The sequence below is a fragment of the Camellia sinensis genome, chromosome 9 (assembly GCF_055761805.1).
Source record: "Camellia sinensis isolate YWXY chromosome 9, ASM5576180v1, whole genome shotgun sequence".
NCBI classification, from domain to species: domain Eukaryota; kingdom Viridiplantae; phylum Streptophyta; class Magnoliopsida; order Ericales; family Theaceae; genus Camellia; species Camellia sinensis.
Window position 1 is genome coordinate 59,835,592 of NC_138969.1, and position 27,155 is coordinate 59,862,746.

A 27,155-nucleotide genomic window follows, 5' to 3' on the forward strand; every position below is an offset into this window, starting at 1 on the left:
TTTTTTTTTTAGCTACTAAATGTTTAGTCACCTAAAGTCTAATTTTTTTTTAGCTACTAAAGTTTTAATCGCCTAAAGTTTAATTCTTTTTTTGACTAAGTATTTTTTTTCTTTTTTTTTTTTGGCTACTAAAGTTTTAGTCGCCATTTTTTTTAAACCAAATATTTAGTTGCCAAAAGATTTGCTTTCATTTTTTTTTTAGCTACTAACTATTTAGTTGCTAAAAATATTAACTTCCTTTTTAGCTACCAATTGTTTAGTCGCCAAAAACATCATGTTATGTTTTTTTTTTTTTTTTTAATAATTTGTCCATAGCCTGTATGTATTCCATGCGACTTGTACCATATATATAATCAAAACAATACATATCTTATCAATCATTACAAAATTTGCATCCATTTTACTTATAACCATAAAAAAAAATGAATAACTTTTAATGTCAAATTTCATACAAACCAAGATTTCCAACCTAAAATAATAATTCCATACAAAAGAAAAAAATAAAACGAAAATCATGTCCTCCATACACAAAAAATATATTCACTACCATGCCAAATGGCTACAAATTACCATGGTAATTGGTCCACAGAGGAATCCTTCAAAAAATTCAATTAAACAAACAGTTGTACGACTGAGTTATTTAAGCTTAAGGAGACCAGTAAATTTCATTTTCTGTAGAAAGATTTAGAACTTGAAAGATGTGATTCTGTTGGAGGCCTATTATCTTACCATTGCACCATATGAGGACAAAGCTATTGAGGCCACTTGACTTTCTTGAGAAGATTGAGAAAACATATCAGCGCGAGATATGAAATGCCTCACATATCAATGAGAAATGGAAAGATGTTTAAAAAAATAAAAAATAAATGTACCAATGCGAGCTAAAGAAGTAAGATATATTGTTGTGTAGATAGTCGGAGGTAAAAACAATAGCATAGTTGTAGGAGTCAAATGACATGTCTCGAGCTCCTGCTACCATTGCACCACGTATAATTATTTTTTATCTTATTTTTTCACTCATAAATACAAAACAATGAGATTTATAAACACAAAACAATGAGATTCACACTCATAATTGTATATGAGACAGACTCACTTGCATCTTGAAGTGAATAAGAAGAGGTAAACAATCATTGTACATTTTCCATTAGAGCGTCTCAAGTTTGATGGTGAAAATTGATTTCTCACATACGCTTTCATAAACTTCCTTAATTCATCAACCTAACTTTACAATCAAAACACCATATCTCAATTTCTAAGTGGTAAATGAATCTTTTAAGTATAGAAAATTGAGCATAAAACCATATCATGATGTACGGGGCTTAAAGAATGTAAGTGAAATTATCTCACTAATTTGTGTAACACATAACATAAAGCAAGGAAACCACAACCTCAAAGCAGCCCATCATGTGAAGAAAATTGAAACAAACATCAAAATACACATGGTGTCAAATAGAGCAGAATTCATATTGCAAATAGTTTATCTAAAATTAAAATAATAGAAATCAAATTAGTCTATTTTCTCATGAGATGCATAGCAGATTGACCAATGTACTTGATGCTTTCGCTAGAACTGGATGTGACTCTCAGACAACCATAAAATTCATACTAAGATGCAGGAATATTGTATTAATTATTTGCCATACGTAGAGCATTCCAAGTTTTCTTTCTAATCATAAAATAACATAATTTAGGTACTCAGGCATCAATCGCATGGTTAGAGGAAGTTCTTCCTAAATCATTTAAACATACAATGAAGAAGAGTGCAATTATTTGGATACAATGAAAGTTTAATAGAATAAATAGAAAAACCATGTATGTATTGTTCATTTTAGTTAATCACTCTGTTATATTAAATAATACACAAATATATATATGAAGTCTCCTAGAAGAACATCTACAATAAGAAACACTAAAAACACAGATTTTCATCTCTTTTGCTATACCTCTGTATTAACTAGTTCTATGTATTAGTCAAAAATCTTGCTCAGGCAATTCAATCATGAGATGAACATGAACATGTGTTCTCTAGTGTGTTAGTTGGTACCTCTATGTCTTCATTCTTTGGTTTCAGATCATTTTTGAAATGATTGATCAAGATTGTCAAAAAGTTTCCTAAGTTCCTGCCAAAGGGATTCATTCAACAATAAACATCAAACACGCATGACAATGAATAATATTATCTGGAAAAATATTCTGAATATGAAGAGTTATGAAACACTTTGCCTAGTTTGAAGAAAAAAAAATCGAAATTCAATAATTATATGCAAATAAGCTAATTGTTTCTTATCTTTTTTGTTTTTAGCTTTATCTATTGTGTTACAAGAGTAGGTTGTGTTGCCTAAGAGAATTTGCATCAATTTAGAATAGGTTAGAAGTGAAAATTAGCAGCTTTAACAACCAGAAGCATTCTGATTAGATTAGTGTGCGCTTTCTAGCTACTCCCTGTTGTGATTCGATATAATTGACGGATTCGATGCTTCCCCAACCAAAAACTCGAGTGATCCGATGTAATTGTTGAGTATAATTGTTAGATACTTCATGAATGTGTGTGTGTGTGTGTGTGTAATAAGACTTAAATTGACTCTAAATAAGTTAATCAGACATCTAAATTGTTCTCCATGAAAACTTTCATATTTGTCCCTCTTTTTCTTTCCAAGCTCTGCAGAAAGAGATTACAAAATATAAGGGGTCGACAATCCTTTCTTGACAATATATAAATCACATGTTAACATGAAATTGGCATCTCATAAGCAGAAATGCATATTAACAAAATAACTTCTCTCTCATGGGCATATTGTCAAGCACATTGTGTGCAAGTTATATGCTAACAAACACCAAGAGAATACACAAGCATATAAAATCAATACTACAAACATCTGTAAAAAGAACACAAAGTTTATGACAATGGCATACTTGATTATGTGGTTTGGGAGTTGCTCTCTAAACATGGTGAATTCCAAATTGCAGGTGTATATATGATTTAATACAATTACCAACTAACATTTTTACAAAAGCAATCAATCAGAAACCAAAAATGGCAGCATAATGTACATCAGAACCCTAGGGTTTGAAATCGGAATTGAGGAATAAGGAATTGGGAGTTACATGAAGAAATCCTGATTGAGAATGAAATATTTGTTGTCATTTGCATTGGAATCAATGTCGATCTTGAGGAAGTAGATTACTAAAACAATAAATTAAACTCAATAAATCATATAAAACCCTAGAGCAAGAGTGGGAAATGGGAAAATAGAGGAAGGGAGAGAGAGAGAGAGAGAGAGAGAGAGAAGGAACTTGTTTGTATTGTGGCGATAGCGGTGGCAATGTGCGACGTACGTTGAGCAATGGTGGTGAGTGACTGCGGTGAGGTGAGGTGAGGTTTAGTGGTGACTGATTCTCTGTGAGAGCGGGAGAGAGAGGAAAAGAAGAATGATCTAAAATTTGTAAGAGAGAGAGGAAGAGAAGAATGATCTAAATCTGGACGCCAATCTCAATTTTTTCCCATTGAAATTTTATAAACGATTTGGCGACTAAATTAGTTTTTTTGTCGAAAAATGTTGATTTATACTGACTAAATTATTTAGTAGCCAAAACCTAAACTAACGGCAACTAAATATTTTTTTAGTCACCAAAAGTAATAATTTGGCAACAAATATTTTGGTAGCCAAAGACTAACAGTAAAATTATGGCTATTATTTGGCGACAAAATATTTTTTAGTCGGTAAAAATTAATATATCATGACTAAAGCAAACTTTAGTAGCCTAAAAACTAGACTAATGCCCACTAATATTTTTTTTAGTCGCCTATGGTGACACATTTAGTAACTAATTTTTTTTTTTTTTTAGTTGCCAATAGATAACATGCCTTATCTAAGAAAAATTAGTAGCTACACCCCAAACCAATGCCGACCAAAATAATTTTTAATCACCAAAAATTACACTTTTGGCGACTAAAAGTCTTTTAGTAGCCAAATTTGGTCGCTAAAAATGCAAATTGTTGTAGTGTGTTCTCCTACCCTTGTTGCATCATCATCATTATGTAAACAAAAAAGCTAGGGTCACAGAATTTCGAACCCAGAATGTACCCAGAAATGGGTTTGGGCGGTGTAGATTGAATTGATGAAGTGTGGGGTCCATATATGAAACGAATTTGAGCCATTGATGTGAAAATCTAGGTAATTTCTGAGTTTTTATATTTGGGTCTGTAGCATTATTGTTATGTAAAGAGTCTAGTGTTTGGCAGTATTTTGAAATAATAATTACATCTCTTCTGAATGGTGGAATTGAATTGAAAACAAAATGTAAAATTTGTGCAACAAGTCTTCATGGTTTATGAGTAGGTGGAACTAGTCATTTAAGAAGACATCGTCATACGCATTTACAAAGTCAACAATCAGATATTAGAAATCAAATGCAATTAGGGAGTTCTCCAACTAATAATCTGACTACATTTTCATTGATCCTATATGTGCACAAGATATGCTAGTTAATTATATTATTAAATGTGAATACGCTTTTACTATGAGTAAAGATAGTGATTATGTTAAATTAGTTGAACGAGCTTATACAACTCAATATTAAGGTTTTTCAAGAAACACTACTAGAAACAAAATAGGAGTATTAAAGAATATATCAAGAGATCAAAGCAAGGTTATTTAATATTTTTAAAGATTTAAATGAAAAAATTTATTTAACATCTGATATGCAGAAGTCAAAGTAAGGCTTAAAATATCAATCCATTACTATACATTATATAGATAATGAACGAAAATTGAATAAAAAATAATTTTATTTAAATTAGTTGAACTTTCATATAATGGTCATTCACTTGGGATAGCAATAAAGAATGAATTAATTGAGTGAGTTTTGCACGATAAAATATTTATCATTAGTTTAGCTAATACAATACATTATAATTAGACTGTGTCTTATTTTAAATCCACTTTATCATCATTACCTCTTAGTGATACTTTATTTCATGTTCGTCATTGTACTCATGTTTTAAATTTGATTGTTAAAGAAATTATGAGTTAGTATAATCATTTTGTAACAGCAATAAGAAATCCAATTATTAAAATTAACAGTTCTATTGAATGACTTGATTTGTATAGAAAAATATGTCAATAAGAACAAACGAAAGAAAGAAAATTACCTGTAGACGTAGAAATTAGGTAGAATTTGATATACAATATGTTACATGTAGCTTAAAAAAACCAAAAAAAAAAAAAAAAAAAAAACAAAAGAAACACAAAAACAAAAAAGTTATAAATTATTTTTTCAATCAATGTCAATTATAGGAGAAGCCCACTTGAAGAAGATGATTAGGTCCACATATCCTTATATAAAGACTTTTTAAATTTTTTTGATCAATTAACACAATTATTTTCATATATATATATATATATATATATGTATACCTATTTCTATATTTGCTTTAGATCAACTAGCAAAAATAATGATGATTTTCACTAACTATTTTTCAGATGAAAAATATTCCAATATTGTGGGTGTTGATTTTTGACCTCACAATCAAACATATCTCTTTACCGAGATCTAGAGAATTTAGTTGGAGAGCATGCAGCATAATAGATTAGGCCAAACACTTACACACAAGAAGATAAGAATACTGCGGTGGCTAGCCCACCTGAGGTACTCCGATGATCAAGTTAGTCACTTATCTCTCAAAGATATCAAACAAGTGAACAATGCACAAGTCAAAGTATTTTTACTTTTATAATAATCAGTAGGCTTGTCCCCTAGAAGTCTCACTTTATAAGACTCAAACACAACACTTATCTTGGACTCTTAGTTAGATAAGAATGATCTCAGTAAAGAGCCTTATCTTTATCCGAACTAAGCGCCTCAACTTATCTAGGACTCTTGTCCTCCATCCGAACATGTCAGATTCCAATATTGTTGCACCACATCTCGGCAACATAACAATAATCTCGGCATCACGGCTCGTCCACTTGACACCTCGGCTAACACCTAGGCCATGTGGTGTGACCCTAAAAATATGTCCCCACAAATATTATTGTTCCAATGAAAGAGAAAGTTTGATAAGTATTTTGATCTTTTGCCTCACATTTTTTGTTTAGCCATCATAATATATCCTCAGTGTAAAGATTTTTGGTTTACAAACTTTTTTACAATTTATTTTCAGTAACGAAGATCAATTAGCCCCTATCATTGAAACACTCAAACAATTGTTTGAGGAATATAAGAATGTTGTAATAGTAAATAGACCACTTACATATACTAAAACAAACTCATCTCATGGTGGAGGTCTTGAAATTTGGTCACAAATAAAAAAATAGACGAATATCTCAAAATGCAAACACTTATACTTCTAAGTTACAATGGTATTTCGATCAACCTTGTGTTTATGAAAGTAAATTAGAAGATTTTGATATTTTAGATTGGTGGAAACAACATGAACAAGTATGGCATGTGCTTGCACATATGGCCCGTGATATACTAAGTGTTTCTGTTTCTACAATGGATTCTAAAATAGCTTAGAGTGTAGGTGGATGACTGTTGAATGATTACCGTTACAGACTTACACCCGAAATGGTTGGGGCACTGATGATAACGAGAGATTATTTCCATGCAGCCTGAAGAAGACAAGATGTTGATGAGAAGTAAGGATTCAAACCGATTTGGATGCTATCATAATGGATAACCTAGATGAATTGTCCAACTTTGATGATTGATGAATAATTTCCTTTGATGATTGATGAAATTGTAATATTTTTATTTTTAATTTGAGGTGGAGTATAATTCAAATGATTGGTAGACTTGTAGGTGCCAACCTAGTTAGGATATACATGATCTATAGTGATGCAATTTTTCTACCATCTATTTGATGAGGCAATATAAATTAGTAATATTCAATTTCATTTATAAAAGTAATTATTGTTTACTTTCTATCATTTTGTATATGTTGTGTACTTAAGTTGAAGAAAAAAAAATCAATTTCGAACCTGGATTGGGCCTAAAGCCTGAGCACCTCTGGGCCTGGGCTGAGTTTTTTAGAAACTGAGTCGACCCAGCCTGATCAGACCAAAATTCGACAAGAGTTCGAGCAGGCCTTGGTGACTTGTCTCTCGTAGCATAACTCGTCTCATACGTTGAATACGAATGAAAAGAAAATAATTGTAGAGAAAACATTCAACAATCACAGAAGGACTCGTCTCATAAGAAGGACACTTAAAGAAAATAGTAGAATTGTATTAAAAAGCTTCTAAAACATCCATACAACTTGTTTAAACCCTTACAACAACCAAAACCTAAGAAAAACCTATTTACCTGGCTAGGATTTCATCAAAATCCTAGAAAAAGGGAGAACTAGCCTATTTTGTTTCTTTGCAAGAATGTTTGAACCCTAGAGAAACTTTTATTTCTTCTTTTTATACACCCTCAGTAAAATCGACACACTTAGAATTTTGGCACACATCCCGATGTTGAGTTGTACTTGCAGGACATGTCCACCGCATGTGCAAGAATGGCATCACACGTGTGGAAAAAACTTTCCACATGTGCAAATTGCTCCGGTGAAGAATAACTTTTCAGCAATAAGGCCGCATGTGCGAGAAGTATGCGTCTTGACCAAAACTCCATATTTTTTTTACCGATTTCGCACCTTAGGCACATCCAACCCGATTAAGATCAAATACTCATAATGTATACCAAGTTATATTAAGAGAAAGGTTAAGAAATATCAATTAATGGCCTCAACGTAACACACTTTGGCCTCATTCAGCAGGGTCGGGGCTGAACCAAATTTACATCCGTAGATATAGATTGGGATCAGCCAGAGTGACCCTTCTCAACTTGCTTTCTTCCCTCTTTTTGCCTCTGCCTCTGCTTCTGTTTATTTATTTGTTTTTTTTGGGTGTGCACCTAAACGACATCATCTAGGTGCACTATACAAGCACTACAAAGAAAACATTATACAAGCACTACAAAGAAAAACACTACAGAGTTTTTGAACTCTGTTATGTGGGGCCACACTCTTCTCTCTATGAATGTGCAGATGGTGGCGTAATTATTAGTTGGACTATGTACTAAGTTGTGTTAAATGTTGGATTGATTGAGCTTTGCTCTATCTTCATTTCTTGTATTTATATAGCAGTCAAGTCCTCCTGAAAATCTTGTTTGCCTCCTAAAAATATATAACAACCTCCCGAACATCTCCATAAAATCTTGAAAGTGGGGTGCTAAACAACCCCTCCTGAGCTGACACCTATCCCAACAACCTTCTCATTCCATATAAGCAGTTGGTTTGTTCCTCAAAGACAGTACTAATCATATCCTCTTGAAAAACATAAGCTTTGGATGGTGGGTGAGAATCTTGGATGGATGACAAGTATCCTTACTTGGTCAAAGATATCCCATAAAAATAATTACCGTGGAAAAATTTGAATTCCAACCCTCGGATGAAGAGTTAGTGGTTATCCTTCTATCTTTTGATGAGTGTCACGTGTTCCACTTCTACATTCATCCATGTACATATACATATATATATATATATATATATATATTAATATTTAATATCTAAATATTAAATATCTAATATATAGATACAAATGTACTATCCCTTGGGTTGTAGGAATTGAGTCAAAGCATTGGAGTTGATCCCCATGATTGTCCTTTTTGTCTATAATCAAAGCACCATTTGCCACCATTTACACATGCAAACATCTTCTTAAAATTTAAAGAAAATATAATAAAATTTATAAGTTTAGCATAATTATAATTTTTTTTTTGAAATTTTAATCCAAATAATACATAGTTTAATTTTTATCTATAATTTGTTAATCATATGGATAAAAAAAATGATATTATCATATATTATATATATATTGAGAAATTCTATGATACATATCCCAATGTGTACCATATGTCAAAGTTATGCCTTTTGTGGTATTTGATTATAACTTATTATAATGTTAGTTATGAGTTTATTACAACTCATTGTAGTATTAGTTATGACTCATTATGGTGTTAGTTATGACATTATTTTAGTTATAATTCTATTGGCTTTTTGGCTTGCAAAGGTTAGAAGTGTAATTCGTGTGTGCTAGCAATGATCAATAAGTCCTTACAGAAGTTAATAAATGCCAACCAATTAGTTAGACGATTGCTTCAAAGTTCTTTTAGCCTCAATGAAGAGGACTTTACTGGTGGCTTGCTTTTTTTTAGGAGAAAATTGAGATGACTTAATAAAATAGGAAAAGAGGACAAAAGTGCCAGAAATCAATCTTTTATTAAGTAAACAGAAACTTACAATGGATTGTAGTGACAGACTAACTTAGAATTACTCCTATGAATTTGAAGTGCAATACAAAAATGTAAAGATTGAAATTTAAAGGATTGGAAAATATAAAGTAAATAAACTGGCTTTCTAGATCTGATTTGGTTCCTTTGCATTATCATCACTATTCTCTATTTATAGGCTCTGAAAATAATCGTCAAAGTGGCTAATTATCCGTCAAAGTAGGTGATAACTATCGAAATGATCTCCATGATCACTGAGTGTGGCTTGCGGTTTTAATTAGTTTGCTTCCCACTATTCTTCCACTCTTCATGGTTGTGCTTCTGACACAACCCAAACCCGCCCCTATAGATTAAGGTCATAACCGGTCAGTAATCATGAGATTACCTATAGCCTCAAACAAGATTAAATGTATCTTAATAGTAATAAAGGAGCTAAAGCAGAAGCAGACTTAAAAATTTGTCCATTGAGCTTTGCTTATGTGCCATAACAAAACAACTCACATATATTCAATAATAACTCACACCACATGAACAAAATTAACACCTTGTACATCTAGGATCATTCAAACGTATGGTTAGCCAAACTGAAGGCTTTATATACACACATGTTCCATTATGATTAACAAAAGTAGTAAAAGAAGAAACAGAGAAAAACAACAAAGCCTCTTGCGTGAGGCACCTGTGTTGACTCCACAAAACTAGGGTTCCTTTCCCAAACTTCACTAAGGCTGGGGTTGAACGTCCCTATGCTCACCTATATACATATAAATAAAAAGTGAGCGAAAGGCCAGTGAGTAATACCCAAGTAAAGAGGTTATATTACTGAGACTCATATTAAGTACATCGAACCCGTGAATTTCGAATAGAAACGGCCTTAGGTCCATTTTGAAATTTTATTGTGCATGTCAAATGGCCTCGGGCCCATTTTAAACCTTATCAAACGGCCTCGGGCCCATTATTCATCAAACGACCTCAAGCTTAATTTAAACATTTCAGACGTATCAAACGGCCTCGGGCCTACCATTTTCCATATTTGTATTTATGCGTATTTCATATTCATGATCATGATCACCTTTTTATTCAAACAACCTTTGGCCCATCAAAATATTCAATTGTAGCAAACGGCCTCAGGCCTAATTCATACATATCAAACGTATCAAACGGCCTTAGGCCCAATTCAAACATATCAAACGTATCAAATGGCCTCAGGCCCAATTCAAACATATCAAATGGCCTTGGGCCCAAATTATGTTCTTCGTACAGACTTATACAAAAATTAGGCATATCGAATACTCATTTATAATTCAAATCAACAATTCCATGAAGCTTGTGTAGAAATAGCATTTGAAAGATAACATACTTGAAAATATCTTTACTAAGATATTACTCACAGTGTTTAATCAATGGATTTGCCCTTGCGCTTGACCCTACACATTTCATAACACATTGGGTCACAAGCAATTCAATTCGTTCTTAACTTGTTTATTTCTCTTTCTTATTTCTTTAATTCATTTACAATGCTCAATGTATGCCTAAGAGTGCTTAGAAATGAATGAGAACAGAAAACGGAACATAAAATAGCTTTTCAAGAGTTTCTAAAATAGGGCCGTTCGCTCGAGCGCAACTTTGGTCGCTCGAGCAGTCTGCAAAACTCTGTAAAAGTACTCGTTGAATGAATTTGACGCTCAAGCGAGACTCTTTCCGCTCGAGCGAGGAGTCTTAAAAAATAGGGTTAGCTAGAGCGCAAGATTTGTCGCTCGAGCTACTATGCAAATCTCTATAAAATTTCTGGGAGCTTGATTTTACACTCAAGCGAGGCTTTTCTCACTCGAGTGAACAGGTTGAATACTGGAATTTCCAAATTTTTGTTTGAAGCTTAAAATACACTTCCAAAGGTTCAAAGCTTGCAAATTTGGTACAAAATCTTGAAAAAACATTGTATAACATAAAAACTTAGGCAATTTGAAACTAATTGTCCAAAATCATGGCCCATTTCCCAAATCATTTCAAATTCTTCTTGCCAATTTCAGAACTCATGCAATCAAGCATCATATCTTCATGAATCATGCATGCATGTAAATTATTGACTCTAATTCCATTTCAAATGGTACAACCGATGCTCAAAGTCATGAAGCTCAACAAAATTATGGATGCATGTATGATTTGGTACTTAATTCTTCATGTTTTATCATGTTTCATGCTTGATTATGCATATTCATGGCAATTCTTTACATGCATGGATATATTGACTTCAATTCCATCATACACCACTCAAATCTTGTTCTTGATCACCAACTCTCTTGGAATTCATATAATTACAAACTCAAACTCATGAATTAAGGGTTGGTTACTCACCTAGAGGCTCCAATTCTACCAAATATAGCTAAGTCTTGAGCTAATCCACCTAGTTCTTGAATTCCTTTGCAAAATCTTCAAGAATGAGCTCCCACTCTCTCTAAATTTGGCTCACTCCCTCTCTAGAGTGTATTTCTAGATTTTGTGCTCAAAATATGAGCTTAAGCGTAATTAGCCCATATATATACTAGGTGATTAGATTAAATTAATCAATCTCAATTAAAGTTAATGAACACCACTTAATTAATCTAAATATTTCGATACGAATCAATTTTTAATTAAATTTCACCATAGGCTCTAAAAATCATGCTAATCACAATGGTACAGACAATTTCAATTTCTGTCGCCTCTATGGCCTTAAATTTTCAAATATAGCAGTAAGTCGAACATATTTTCCTACGGTGAACAGATATAGATTAAAAAACATAGTTAATCACATAATTGTCATCTAAAATCATATTAAGCACATAATCACAATCATAATTAAGGTTAATTAACATAACACAGAACATGGTTATCACAACTTCCCTCATGAATTTGAATTTAAACTGTAGACAACCGTTTAGCCATATCACCTTGGATATCTTGACTATTCCCATATCTCACGGATCCATTGCTATTACTGCAGGTTGCCACGCGTCTATTGATGGTTGGAGATCTTCATTGATTCCCCAATTTATCCCTTATAATCCACATGTCAGGTTGCAATAAGACTATAAAAAATATATAGTCAACATCATCCTCTGCACTAATATGGCCAATACTTGGTAATATTAGTGGATCAATTTGCCCACGTCCTAAGACGTGCATGGACTTTATTTGTCTTGGAAGTGTAACCGTCTTCAAGTAATGAAGCACTGAACTTCATTAAATTCTTGTGCGCGAACATTACCTCCACTATCTATGTAAATGAAGAGACTGATACATCCCCAATGGCTAATCAAGCTCTCTCTTTTATTGATCGAACATACGAGGACGTTTTGGACAATGATGACCGATCTCAAAAGAACCTTCATGCATTTATTAGCCATGTCTATCCTCCTCCATTTATACAAGTTATGGAAGCTTTCGTAGAATATGAGCCTTTAAACCAAACACTTGCCAAAATGGATCTTGGAAGTTCTTCGTTTACTCAAAAACCTTTTGTATGAGATTAAGCTGCCTCCTCTTCTATTGGAAATACTGGTTGGAATGCTTGGCCTACACCAACCCAACCATAAACAAAGGAGCGAATTCATCACAGATTTGTTGAATTCGATGACCCTACTGCAATTCCTCCTTCTCTATGCAGCTTTGTAGTTTATCCTTATATCCCATTCGACCATCTTCGTTGTCTCAAAGACAATTTGCTTTCAGCATGGAATATCTCTACCTTGCCTACCAAAATAGTGCGAAAGACCCCTCACCCCATTGAGGCTTTGGGAATAAGCCCCTCACTCTTGGCCAAGAAAGCAAAACTTTGTTCTTCGGACTGGCTAGAGTGTGTAAATAAGCCTTAGTTTTCACTTTCTTTTAGAAGTGACCCCACTGCTCCTTCCCTTCCTTCTAATCCTAATTGGATTGAGGAACTGAAATTTACCCTCTTTGAAGTCAGGCTCTAGTTCCTCAAACTGCTTATCAGTAGTATAAAGCCCAGACCTTGCTTGTTGCCTTTTCTCATTTATCCTTTAAAGCCTTTCAAGATGACATTCCTCACAAGAACTTTCTGTGGGCTTGTGACATTATCTCTTGAAGCCATAACCTTAACCTTGTGGCCTAAACATTCTTAGACTAGCTCCTTTTGCTGTCTAACTGGTACAAGAGTGCTTTGGCCACCAAGGAGTCACTGGAGGAGACCTTTGCTATTCGCATCCAAACCCAATATGAAGTAGAAAATCTTTTTGAAGAATATGAAGACTTCAAGAGGCCTGACTCAGAGTATGAGGAAGATGTTGATATGGATGATATGCTTGGGATAGATGAAGCAGAGAAAGCTTTTAAGCAAAAAGAATTTGAGATGAGGGCCCAACAACTCTTCTACCAAATAATGGCTCATCAATTAGTAAACCAAATTTAGATAGGATAGAGGAGAGGTTAGAAAAAGAACATATGTTTATTAATTTTGCTGGACAAAGTTTCATGACCTTATAACTTTGTCCATTCCTTACTTTTATAAAATTGAGAATATAGCCAAATAGGCTTTTCTAATGGAAATATTTATATCAATAAAATTGGGTTCACACATTCCAATTATATGGTTAATGACTTTATCCTTCAATTTGTTCATATAATTTATAAACAACAGTTTTGAAGTAACCAATCTTATTTCGAAGCCTGGTTTAAGTGTTTTGAAGCATAGAGCTCCCCTCACAAAGTGACAAGATCTTCATTTGAAGGGATTTGCCTTAGTAGAAAGTTCAAGAAAGTACTTTCATGTATGGGTAAGTCCCCTGGTCTTTAAAATTTTCACACCATTTTATCAAGTACTGGGGTCGTAACACCCACTTTGAAACCAAACCCAGGAAAAACTATACTTCCTTTAATCAAAGAATACTAAAACATTCCTTCGAAGGGTATTTTTCCTAATGAAAAGCTTAGGAGTGTACTTTCAAAACTTTCGAAGTAAACAAGTCCTAACTCTGCTTGAGTTTGAGGCATAAGCTTTAACGATCTGGGAAAACACTGGCTTCAAAGCTAACCACTTGTTTTGAAGCCAAGCTGAGCATTTGCAATGTATTTCCCTCTCTTATAAGGTAACAAAATGCCATTTTAAAGGAAGTTCTCTTTTTTTTTTTTTTTTTTTTAGGACCCCCTTTTGTTTGAAAATAATGGCCTTAATCCCACAGGGGTCAAAATAACCAATCAATTAACTTGGGTTTATTTGACCCGTTAGGCTGAATGGGTAATTTTTGGATAAAGAGATTTAAAGCCCCAATTTCTCGCGCTCTTACCTACTCGTTTGTCCAGTCTTTTCCTTTACTTCTATTGCTGTCAACTTCGTCTCGTTACCATCTCCATACTCACTCTCCTTACCCTCTTTATAATCTCTCACTAATGGCTTATTCTTACTCGAAATTACCAGTTGTTGAGCACTTACGTCCCTCAGTGGCTTTGAAGAGATGTATTAATGATGAGATAGCCAAGTATCAGGCACCAAAGGGTCATAACGTGATTGATGGATAGATCTTTGTCCCTCACCACCATGCCCAAGGGGAGTTTGTTCTTGGCCCTATTTTCAAGGAAGCTCCAGCTTCACTTCCTCTCTTGTATCCATGTTTGGAGGATCATTACCTTTTCCATGAAAGGAGTCTTAACTAGGGAAACTGGAGGGTTAATCGATATTATCACTGTTGGATTACGTTGAAGACTAAATAGGAGGAGTGGTATGATGGAGTAGTCGGAGCTCGAGAACAAGATTTGGAGGACCTTTGCATTCTCGACGCCTTTCGGCTTTCTAGGTTAGTCATTCTTGAGGATCCTTTTCTTTTCCCTGCTGCTGTAGACGTCCCTGAACACCCCAGGAAAAATCCCGTTTTGTTCATCTGGGCTTACTACAGTTCGGACTCAAATGTCACGGTTCTTACTATGATCTCGCAAAGTGCAATACGAGATTGATAAATCACCAAAGAGTCCAAATCCAGCAAATTGTTTTGAAAAACTGATTTTTAGAAAGAAGTGTCAAACATGGACTGCTTTGCCAGATACAGAGTCGCCACCTAAATATTTTATTTTGGGAGAATTTAGGAAACCCTGACTCGTGCCTAAGGCCACGTGTCCGTCATCACCAAAGTTGCCTCGGCTCGGGAACTTGGGTACGATTGGGGAAGGTCATGCAATGAGCACCCCCGCTCGCCCGATCAAAGATCGGCCACTACTAAACATGATATCTTGTTTTTTTGAAAAACATATGTGCTCTTATTCCGGTTTATTAGCCTAGAATTGCTACGTGATGAGCACAGTATCCAAGTATAGACTGGATCGTCTAAGTTGGAACAAAACATCTCATGTTTGTTTTTGAAAGGGGTTTGCTACTCGCAAGTAGGCTAAAATGCGGATTTTTCCACCCTCAAGTGGGCTTACAAAACATGATGATTTGCCACTCTCAAGTGGGCTTAAAACTCGCAATCGATGAATTGTTCCAATTTAAATAATCCAACCTTCACCCACAAGCATTCAGGCAGGTATATCACATAAGCAGTTAGCCTCATGGCAAGCATGCTATTATGGCAGTCACTCACACACATGCAAGGATGCTAAAGCATAAACACTCACTGAGTACTCCAAGCCAAAACAGAAACTAGTTAGTAATCAATGCATGATCCTAGTTTATGTTAAGGTGGCTAATGCAACACATGCAAAATGAAACTAAGATAGGCTCGGCTATTCTAAGATGGCATATGAGATGCTACAGATAACATGTATTCAACTCGAATTTGAAATACAATGTAGTTAGTATGATGCGCCGAGCCCGGTGCATGCAAAACAGATGAATGGATGCAAACATACGAACATAAGGGTGCTAATTGAAACGTGCCCTAAAACTAACCATCATAAGCTGGTAAATGAAAGGGAGAAAGACGTGGAGTTGGAAGACATACATCGCACACACGCACACTTATTACAACTTTGCCCTCCGCGGAGGGTCCGAATGAATAATACACAACCAACTAGCTAATCTAAGCTAATTAAACTAATTATTATACAACCCAAATGAATAACGAATTACAACTAATTATTACACAACACTAGCTAATTAACAAATTTAACTAAGGAAGCAAATAAACTAGCATGCAAGCTACATGAAATGGATTGCCTCAGCTTTGCCTTGAATGATAAAGGATGCATGCATGCTCCGGTCGCCTTGTCGGGAAATCCATCGCGATGCCTCGACTCGTCTTTGTTTGCAATTGATTTCAGAAAGTTGCACGAGGCTCCAGAGAGATGAAACTCCACCCAGGGAAGCTGTGGGAAGGCTGTTGACCAGCTATGGGCAAGGGAGACCACCTGCCGACCACCCTTGGTGGTGAAGACCAGAAAAGGTGGTCGGCCTGCCAGAAAACCTGGTCGGCCGACCAGTTCATTCTCCTGGTTTCTGCTTTTTTCTGCAACAAAGGCAAGAGAGAGAGAAAGCAAGGTATTTTCAACATATGTGTGCCTGACCATTCTCCCCATCATTGCATTAGATCTAGAGAGTGTAGTCCTCGATCCTCGGGCCACCAATCACGCATCCCGATGCATGATGGCCGAGGAGTCGAATTGCACGACTCAATGGGACATGAATGCACATATAAGCAACTAAAACCAACAACTCTATCATGGATGGTCAAGAGTGTCGGCGACAGGGAATCGAGGCACGTTTCATCACTTGGAGTATGAAACGTTCCTCGTTTCTCGTGTTTGGACTAACTCCTATTCCAAACACAATGCAACAAGTAGAATGGCATGGGATTTACAAATGCAACTCTAGTATGCAATCCTAAATGTAATGCGACTAAGTGATGCAAACATGCAAAGGATGACATGCAAGCATGCAACTAGCATACACAATGCTATGGACTAATCTAGGGCATACTCAATGCACGTGGATTATATGACATGCATACACAATGCACTAACATACGCAATGTTATGAACGAGGCATACGCAATGCAATGATCGAACATGCGATAACATGGACTATATGGCATACACAATGCAAGATGGACTTAAACCAAGATGGATGGATCTCAGCCGCACCCAAATAAATGGCCAAACATGATGAAAACAAGGCAATGACACACACCCAAGCATGCACAATGCAAGCGATCCAAGCCTAAGGTACGAGATACAACTGTATGAAATCATGGAAAGGATGAAATATGGCATACAACAACACATGTTCCAGCTCTGAAATGACATGCAAAATGGTCCCAAATCATGCAAACAACTCATGTTATGCATGTTGAATGGCTCAAATACCGAAACTAATGAAGTGCATTACACTAGAGGTATGCAAAGCAATGCCCAAATGAACAAACCAACCCCAAACTGTCCCTATGCAGGCCCAAAATAGTGGCAAAATGGACTAAGATGATGGCTTGAAATGCACAAAAATGAAGCTCATGCAATGGCCCATAAATGAGGTATACAAGCACAACTCCCAAACGCATTTAAAGAGTGGAATACATGAGAACAAGGCACAAGTATAGGCTCTGAGATAACATGCTCAATGATGCCAAGACATGGAAACACCTCAAGTTAAGCATGCAAGGGGGTTCAAAACTCAAGGTTAGGCAAGGGTATTACACTACAGCCATGTATGGCAAGCATCATTCTACCAAGAGGCCTAAAAAAGCAGAGTTGAGGCAGCCCAAAATATGAACAAAATCAGTTTAGAGCATGGCCAAAATGTGCTAGAATCAAGGGCCAAAACCACATACAATGTAAGCTAGTGAGCATGGTTTACACTACAAGCATGTGAAGCATTCAAGAGGCCACTAAACCAGCAAGAGGTAGAGGTATGACATGCCAAATAATGACCAAAAACCCACTGAAACATGACCAATACATGCAAGAATGACATGCTCCTTTGATATGTATGAAGAGGGTTATTCTACACATGCAAGAGGCAAACATGAGGTGACCAAACCTGCCCTAGACAGAGTCTAGGCAGGTCCTAAAAGTGTGGAAATATGGGCTCCTTTGAAAGGCCAAAAATGCCAACAAACAAGGCCAAAAGAGAGAGGGTCTCCCCTCTCTGATTTAGGCCCTCAAAACTACATACCAACCACTGAAAATCCGCTGGATTTCAGTGACTAAAAGGCCAAGCAAAGATCAATAGAAAGGCCTCATGGTATGGCAAAAAACAAGACTAAAATGAAGTATGCAAGAGGGTAGATGACCTCCAACAGGAAAATAGCCTTAAACAAACATGAAAAACACTTAAAAATGAAGCTTTTCTTAGTTGACAACAAAGCCTAAATTTGCATGCAAGTATAGCTAAGAGAATGATCAAAAAAGAGCTTAAAAGAGGAAAAATGAGTTACCCTCGGAGCTCAGCAAAAACCAGCAGGTTTTGGGACAATAAACCAAACCTTTAACCTCTGAAAGTACCCTCCAAGAACCTTAGATCAATGGTGGAGGTGTGTGGCTATGAGGTGTGGTGCAATAAGCCAAGAACCATGCACACTTGGAGCCAAAATAGAGAGATATAGAGGGAGATATATATTTTGCCTTCCAAGAAGTTTTGAACCCTCACAAAGGAGGGGGAGGCCTTCCTTTATAGACAAAGGAGGCCAAAGCTTCGCAAAGAAGCTAAAAACCAAGGCCAAAGATCCTCCATACACGTGTATGGAGGATGCAGTCTGTGCCTTCCAGCTGGCAACAACTCACAGAGACAAAACTGGAGGGAGCAGGACGACCAGTTAAGGTGGCTGGCAGACCACCTCCCCTGGTTGGCCGACCAAGGCAGGTGGTCTCCCAAAAAGAAAGTTGGTCGGCCAGCCCATTTGATGGTCTCCCAACTGAATGCAAGCTAGTGGTATGATGGGAGACTAGCAAATGTGGCTCAAAAACCAAGAAGACCAGCTTTCTAACAAGAAAATCGGTTGGCGGGGAAAAGTGGTCTCCAAGGAGAAAAGGTGGTCTCCCACCCTTGTACCACCTTTCAAACAATGAAAACAAGGTTCATGCCAAAAATGAACCAACACCGATGCAAAACGAGGATTCAGGGGGCAAAACGCGCGGCCGGGTGCCCCGAAAACAGGCTGTTAAGCACCAAAAGTGGCATGCGACCACAAAGGTGGTCTCCCGGGCCGCAGTGTCCCTCTAGACAGAGGAAACAAGGTGTGTCAAAAACCGTGCCAAATGGAGAACGTTAAGCGGTCCCGAACTGAGGCGCGCAGTCGACGGCTCCGAAAATCGAAAACTGGTCTCCAAATAGGAACAGTGGCCTGCGACCACGAAAAGTAGCCTACGGCCACTGAAAGATGATCTACAAGACCCTTCGGAAAGAGAAAGTAAGACCTGGTCCGCAAACCGAAGCAAAGCATAAAAGGGTCCCGAGGTCTGGGGGTAAGGACCTCAGCCAAAGCTCCGACACCTCAGAACGAGCACAACATGCATAATCACCAAGCGCTCAATCGTTGACATCTGAGTCTGAAGGCCGGTAAAAAATGGGGTGTCTACAGTTGCCCCTCTTTGACAGAACTCGAAAGTTATAAGTGACGGGAGTGAATGTCAAAGCTCAGAGATGACTCATTTTTGACAAGGCCAAAGACTTAGACAAACAGGCGAGATAAACAAAAAGATGTGCCCGCAAGCAGGGGCAAAATGCAAAGGGGGAATGCACAAAGCGAAACATAACTTATGATCATGCAAAGAAAGTTGTAATGAAGCAAATACACAATAAATGCAACAATTTAAGCGAATGTTATGCAAAGCAAGTAAGCATGAGCCAAACCACATCTCATGCAGAAAAAATGTAAGAAAATTATACAATTCTCACTGCGTCTCATGTGGAGAAGGCTAAAAGTGACTACCGAGAGCACCCGAAGTCTCAAACGAAACAACTCTCAACGTATCAAATGCAAAAGGAGAAAGTGAACAAATGGACACCGGAATGCATCTGAGTGCTCGAAACCGAAGACATCCTAATGCACCACATGCAAGAGGAGAAAAGGTATGAAAGAACACCGGAACTCATCCGAGTGTTCGAAACCGAAGATGTCCTAACGCACCGCATGCGAGAGGAGAAAAGGTACGTTCAAACTGAACCGTAACTTTTCTTGAATGAACCGTACATACAATATCGTGCCTATTAAAGAAAGGAACTTAATAGGTACAATATTCGTTAGAGATATGCATGGCAATGCAAATAAAAAGTACGTGACGACGCAAGCGAAGTGTGGATGCATGACAATGCAACCTAAGTGTGACGCATAACAATGCGAGAAGGGGTGCACGATAATGCAACCTAAGTGTAACGCATAACAATGCGGAAGGGATGTAAGACAATGCAACCTAAGAGTGACGCATAATAATGCGGTGCATCAACAAGTGCAAGTAATGTACGCAAGATAGCGCGAACGATGTAATGCACTAACAAGTGCAGATGAGGTGCGCAGGATAGCGCGAATGATGCAATGCACTAACAAGTGCAGATAAGGTGTGCAAGATAGCACGATAAAATGCATGCACAATATAACAAAACAGTGTAAATGATTACAATGTAACGAAACAATGCAAATGATATGCAATGTATGTGAGATGTGCAAACCACAAGCAGTACAAAACCACACAAATATCATAAAGGGATAGAGATGCAAAATCAAACTACTTTTAACACAGAAAAGGCAGTGGGCATGAGCCAAACGACGCCTAACACAAGCTAAGGGCCTACATCCTAGTATTGGCCACAACTCAGCATGGATGCTTACACATAATAGAACTGTGTTTCAATGTGAAAGGGGTGCGAGCACATGCAAAACTATGTGTTTCGCAGAGAGACCATAAAGTACAAGTAATTGGGTGGCATGATATAAGTAGGGAATGATCTGTTGAGGAAAGATCGTGATCCTAAATGCTGAATGTAACAAACTAAAATACGATGAAATGGATGCAATGGATGTATTGAATAAAGCGCGCGGCCACACAACATATTGCCTAGAAAAGGCATGGACACAAACAAACCACGTCTAACACAGAAATGGTACCGTCACCCTCAAACCACAATTCCCTTAGTGGAATAGGCGCGTACACATAATCACATAACCATGCTTTAACGCGAAAAGTATGGGCACATGCCAGACTAAGCTTAACATGGAAAGACGCAAGTGATATAATGGATATGCAGTAAATGCATGCAATATATTCTATGTGCAATGCAATGGACATACTAGATGATGCAGTAGTTAGGAAGTGAAGGTACCTTATAGGGACAATTGGCAACGACCTACCTCATGCTGCTAAGGACCTTCCCCTTCTTTTCGGTTGAACCGCAGGTACTACTTTTCTCCCTGACTATGGTCGCAACTTTCCCTATTCTCCAACAGCGTGACAGACTAGGTTGGTTCAGTATCCAGAATTGAGGCGCATACACATGCTATCTCAATCTATGGAGCTGCCATACAAATTTCAAGCCGAGGATATACCCCTGGGTATTCAAGCCAGACTTTAGTCTCGGAAATCCCGAACCTTTGCGTTCTAGGCATGAGCCATTCGAACTCTAGTTTCCACTGTCTCAGCTGGTCTCCTAGGAACTCACCGCAAACACAAGCAGGTGGCTATACCAGACCACCGAAAGTCGTTCAGGCACGACAAACACCAAAGGAATTGCACCTTTAGAGGATTTAAGGTCTCCTAGACCGAAAAGTGCACAAGACAGTGCGGATAAAGATGCAGGATTTAAGGTCTCCTAGACCAGCATAAAATAGATATGATGCAATGGATGTAACGAATAGAGCAATAGATGCAAAAGGAGTAACGCACTCCAACCACCCTGGAATCGTGAGAGGAAGAAGAATAAACAAAACCAATCAGGAGGGCGTTCCACTCAACCGGAGATAAATTCCAAACACACTGGAATCGTGTAAGGAAGGGGACACTCTAACCACGCTAAAATCGTGAGAAGAGGCCTGAAACAATCGTCTAGGTGCATACACAACGCAACCTGAGATGAATTCTAAACATGCTGAAATCGTGTGAGGAAAAGAACACTCTAACCACGCTGAAGTCGTGTGAAGAGGCCTGAAAACAACCGTAGGTGCATACGTAACGCAACCTGAGATGAATTCTAAACACGTTGAAATCGTGTGAGGAAAAGAACACTCTAACCACGCTGAAATCATGAGAAGAGGCCTGAAAACAAGACGCCCAAGCGCGTACACGACGCAACCTGGGAAAGATTCCAAACAAACTGAAATTGTGTGAGGAAAGGGACACTCAAACCACGCTGAAATCGTGAGAGGAGGTCCGAAACAAACTATCTGGTGCATGCTCAGCGCAACCTGAGAAAGTCCCGGAAGACAACGATCCTAAACGCAGCTCGGTGTAAAAGGATAAATGGTACAAGATAACACAAGATGCAAATAAACGCAATAAGTGCGATGATACAGTATATGTTACAAACAATGTAGAGCATGATGTTTAGAGAATGTAATAAACATACAAAGCGGCACTTTAGAAAGCACCTCACGGAGTGAGTGGTGGTAAACCGCTTTACTCTGACGGGGATCTCCCCTCCATTGTGTTCTTCGAACACTTACCTTCAACTCGCAGTACAAAGGTCCTGAAATGCTGACAAGGGGTAGCTTCTGCATGCAGAAACCACAAATGCTGTTTTCCTTCCTGATCATATTGACAACTTTCCCTCATTGCAAACATAGCCAAGATAACTTTGACGGGGAAAGGTACTCAGGGAGGGCACTTCTGATCGCCATTCTGGCCTGAAACAGTGAAACAATCAGCACAGTATTCTGTTCAATTTGAACACATAGCTCGTATCAGCACACTACTCATTCTGAACACGCAGCTCATAACACAGTATTTGGTTTATTCGGCACACGGCTCATATAAGACACTGCTCATTCTGAACATACGAGATGCAATGACGGAACTTGAAGAAATTGAAACAAACTCAGATGCCCGACATTTTTCCTTTTTTCTTTTGCATCAAAGTTTGGAACCTATATAGCTTTAGATAGGTCCTGGTTTTACTGTTCCCACATGAATTGGGTTGAACCCTGCGGTTTTTGAAAGAACAAAATCTTGTTTTGCACAAATGTGGAGAATGGCACGCACTCTGAGCACAAAACAATTTTTTGAAATTGAGAGTGAGAATAAGTTCTCAATTGGGTATTGAGCCTACGATTGAACACAGTGCACCACGACTCAATAAAGGAAAAGAAAAGGGCAAACAACCTAAACACGTCGAGACATACTCGAAATGACTCAAGAACGAGAACCGAGACAAACAGAACAAAAGACACAACACTCAGACGAGTTACAAAGGCGAGAGACCTCTAAGTTCGCGAGGAGCTAGTTTCTTCGGGTATTATTTCCCACCCTTTCTCATTTATGATTCTCACATCACTCGGCCCTCAGGCCCGATTTCTTTCTCTCAAAACCCTTTTCTCGCTTTTCCTCTCAGCTCACATCTCTCTATTCTTTAATCTCTCATTTTTCATCCCTCCCCAGGGTGGTTGATGGGTAAACAGGAAGTTGTGGGCTCTTGCCCCTAGCATTCTGCTAGATTCTCTTCTTTTTCTCACAACAGTGAACTTTTTCGCAGAGGGGTTGCGCTACAACTGGGTGTGTAGCAAATCTGCAGCTGACATCGGTTGACGATGTTCTGCTGGGGAGTTTGGACATGATCAAATGTGTCCAGACGAGGGAGTGGAATATCTTGATCCATTCCAGTTCATGCTTCGCAATTGGCTTGATACCTCATTGCTTGGAGGATGTTGAGAGCTTTCAGCCCTTTGTTGTTAGCTTCAATGGTGCCCTTTTCTGGCAGGTAGAGTGCCCTTTCTAGCAAGTAGAGTGCCATTTTCTGGCAAGTATGTTGACAACGGGGAAAAGACAGAACACCTGACTCAACTGTGCCTCTAGTTCATTGTTTTGACCATTTTTTGTTTTGGTTTCTGCTAACACAATTTTGACCAACATGAGAGTTAGATTAACATGCTTGTTCGATTTTCTGATTTAAAATCATGCAAGTTAGGTTATGAGCACTGAAAATTTTCTTTTTTGGGTCTAAGAAAATGGTCCAGTTTTGGGAAAATGGTCCAGTTTTGGGAAAATGGAATAATTTTCGAGAGAATTAGTCAACCTCAGTAAAAACTATTTTTGCAAATGGCCACTGCTTGACCAACGTAGAATTGACTCTTGAGATGCATAACCTCAAATCCAAAAACAATGGAAAATTGCCCCTTGTCTGAAGGACACTACATGGCAACAGAAAGTTGCCCCTTGTTTTGAATAGCACCGCAGCATACTGTATCGTAACGGAAAGTTGCCCCTTGTTTGAATAGTACCGCAGCGCACTGTAACCAGTTCTCATGGTGAAGGTCATAACCGAACTCTCGGATATGGAGAAGACCAAGATGACCCGTTCAATCTCATAGACAGGACAGTTGAATTTGAAGTGTTTTATGGCTGGACTTCAGAATGAAGTTGCCTACGTATCCCAAACATGGAAATCAAGCCTTACGTAGTTCGGGTGGTAAGGTACACTCGGGTATTAACCTCTCCTTTTGCGCTCTAACTTTTGCCAAGGCCGCCCTTTCTGGGTTTTCAGCCTTGCGAGCTTTGTTCTTCTTTTCTTTTCAATTCTTTTCATTTCTTTTCTTCTTTTTTCTTTTTCATCTTTTCTTTTCATTTTCTTCATTTTTCTTCTTTTCTTTTTTTTTTGTTCTTTGCATTTTTTTTTTGGTTCTTTTTGTTCTTTTTCTTGCTCTGACTTTTGCCTAGGTCGCGCCTCCGGGTTTTCGGCCTAACGAGCCTCTTAAGGGTAGAAGTTTAGCTTTGTCTATGTTGAATGGTTTGAGATCTCGGAGCCATCTGAATCCAAGAGAATGGCTGCTGTTCGCTGATGATGTAGAAGTCCATCCAATGGAGGGTGAATTTGTCCTTAGTGTTGTGGATAGGAACTTGGTTGTCTTTCAGCAATACTTTCTTTTTTCCCCCTTATGGGATTTGGCATTCTTGCCAGTCTTCCCTAGTTTGAGAAGTGACTCATCTTTTGCTCTTCGAGCACATCTGACTTTTTTGCCCCTAGTTCGAGGGGCGCTTCTGATCTAGCTTCGCAAGCTTTCTTTTGATCACATCTGACCTTCTTGCCCCTAGTTCATGGGTTGTTTCAAATCTGGCCACACAGGCCTTACATTGTGGTTGACCGTTGAACATTCTGAATTAAGGTTCAAGGTTTGGAAGCAAAGGGGTTGAGTCTCGAGGCTGAGAGTGATCCTAAGCTGCACAATCTCAAGAGCGATTCCACACAGGTCTTTGTAGAAGCATGCAAAATATTTTTTGAAATCTTTTAAGAAAGTGACTAATCGCTCGCGTCGAAGACAATGCAGAGCCGATCTGGATCAAGCTAGGATCCTTCTCAGTACTCACAGTAACAAACATGATCTCATTCATTAAGGGCTTAGCATGCCTCTCTTTCTCTCAATTGATCAAATTTTTTTGCAAAACCTGAGGAATTCCTTCCTCTTTGTTTTCTACACAATATTTAAAAAGTTTTGAAAAACTTAGGTCAATGCAATAATTTAAGGCACAAAAGAGCAGGTGAAATGTACTCCCATTTCATTCTAAACTTGCTGGCATAACAGGCTCAATGTAGAAATAAGCACAAAGTACGAAAATCACTGTTGCTTCATTCAGATCTTCTGGTGTAACTAGCTCCACGGCAGAAGTAGACTCAAAAAGAAAGCAAAGAGACAAACACAAAACAAAATAGTGACATCCGAGGTAACATCCCCGTAATCACTCGACTCCTATACAACAGGACTGACTCGATACAACAAGACAGACCTTAACAAAAAGATTGACTCAAAACAAAGAGACAGACTCAAAACAACACAACTGAACTGACCTAAATACCCAAGTAAAAATCACAAAAACTAGCATTCGCAAATGCTCAAAACAATGCGTGCCATACGCCATAGTTGAAGTAAGCCGAGCACCGCCCGCAGGTGGTTCAACCCCTGATTACATCACATTATCTTCCAGGTTCACTGATCCAGTGACGATGGACTTTGCTGAGCTCGGCGGGAGGATGAAACCGTTGTTAAACAGGTCTTGCACTTCATGGCGAAGACGAATGCAATTGGCGGTGCCATGACTGGTTTGTTGATGGAAGGCACATTACTGGGCAGCATCATGCGTAGCCAGAAGAGGATTCAGGAGAGGTCGAGGCTCAAGGGGTTTGAGATGGCCCTTTTCAGTGAGGATCTAAAGTGCCTTGGAAAAAGGCATGTAGAGGGCATGGAAGACCCTACGACCTCGGGGTAGGTACTTCGAGGTTTGTGGATTTTTGCCGGCTGCACTGGCAAAAGGGTCGGCAGGTGTTGACTTGGTTTTCTGATCTTTTCTGGGTGCAGGGTTAGGGTTGGAAGGAATGGTTCTGGTACGACGGTCCTTATCCTGATTTTCCCCTTGGCTTGAACTGCTCTCACTTTGAGTGTGGAAAGTGTCATCCACAGTTTTTACAGTAACAGCGAGCACCTGCTATTTATTCAGTCCTCCGGCTTTCAAAGCCTCAACAGCCCGCAGGAGTTGTTCGTAGGGATCGGTGTCCACCTTCACCTTGTTCTTACCACTCACCTCAGCATGGTAGAAGGTTTGGGTTGGTACATCAGAGCGGAGCTCCGTTGTTGTCGACATGCCATTACCAGAACTTGGGACGACTTCAGGTTGGTTGAGCTCAATTACAATTCGCCCCAATAGCGGGGGCTCTTCCGGCATGAAATTCCCGGCATACGATGCAGTTGGTGGCAGAACCGACATTCCGCAGACTAAATCAGCCACAAATCTCTGAAGATCGCCAATTATTCCCA

At 38.1% G+C, this 27,155-nt stretch overlaps 1 long non-coding RNA gene across 2 annotated transcripts; it reads right to left on the reverse strand.

Moving 5' to 3' along the window:
• Positions 1-461: 461 nt before the first annotated feature.
• Positions 462-3,533, reverse strand: LOC114294762 (uncharacterized). 2 transcript variants are annotated; one of them, XR_014339734.1, is made up of 4 exons: positions 3,298-3,533; positions 3,109-3,187; positions 2,048-2,123; positions 462-1,221 (listed from the first exon to the last, which is right to left on the reverse strand). It is a non-coding gene; the product is annotated as an uncharacterized LOC114294762 (long non-coding RNA). The 2 variants fall into 2 exon arrangements; XR_014339733.1 differs by having other exon boundaries at positions 462-1,225.
• Between the last annotated feature and the right edge of the window lie 23,622 nt (positions 3,534-27,155).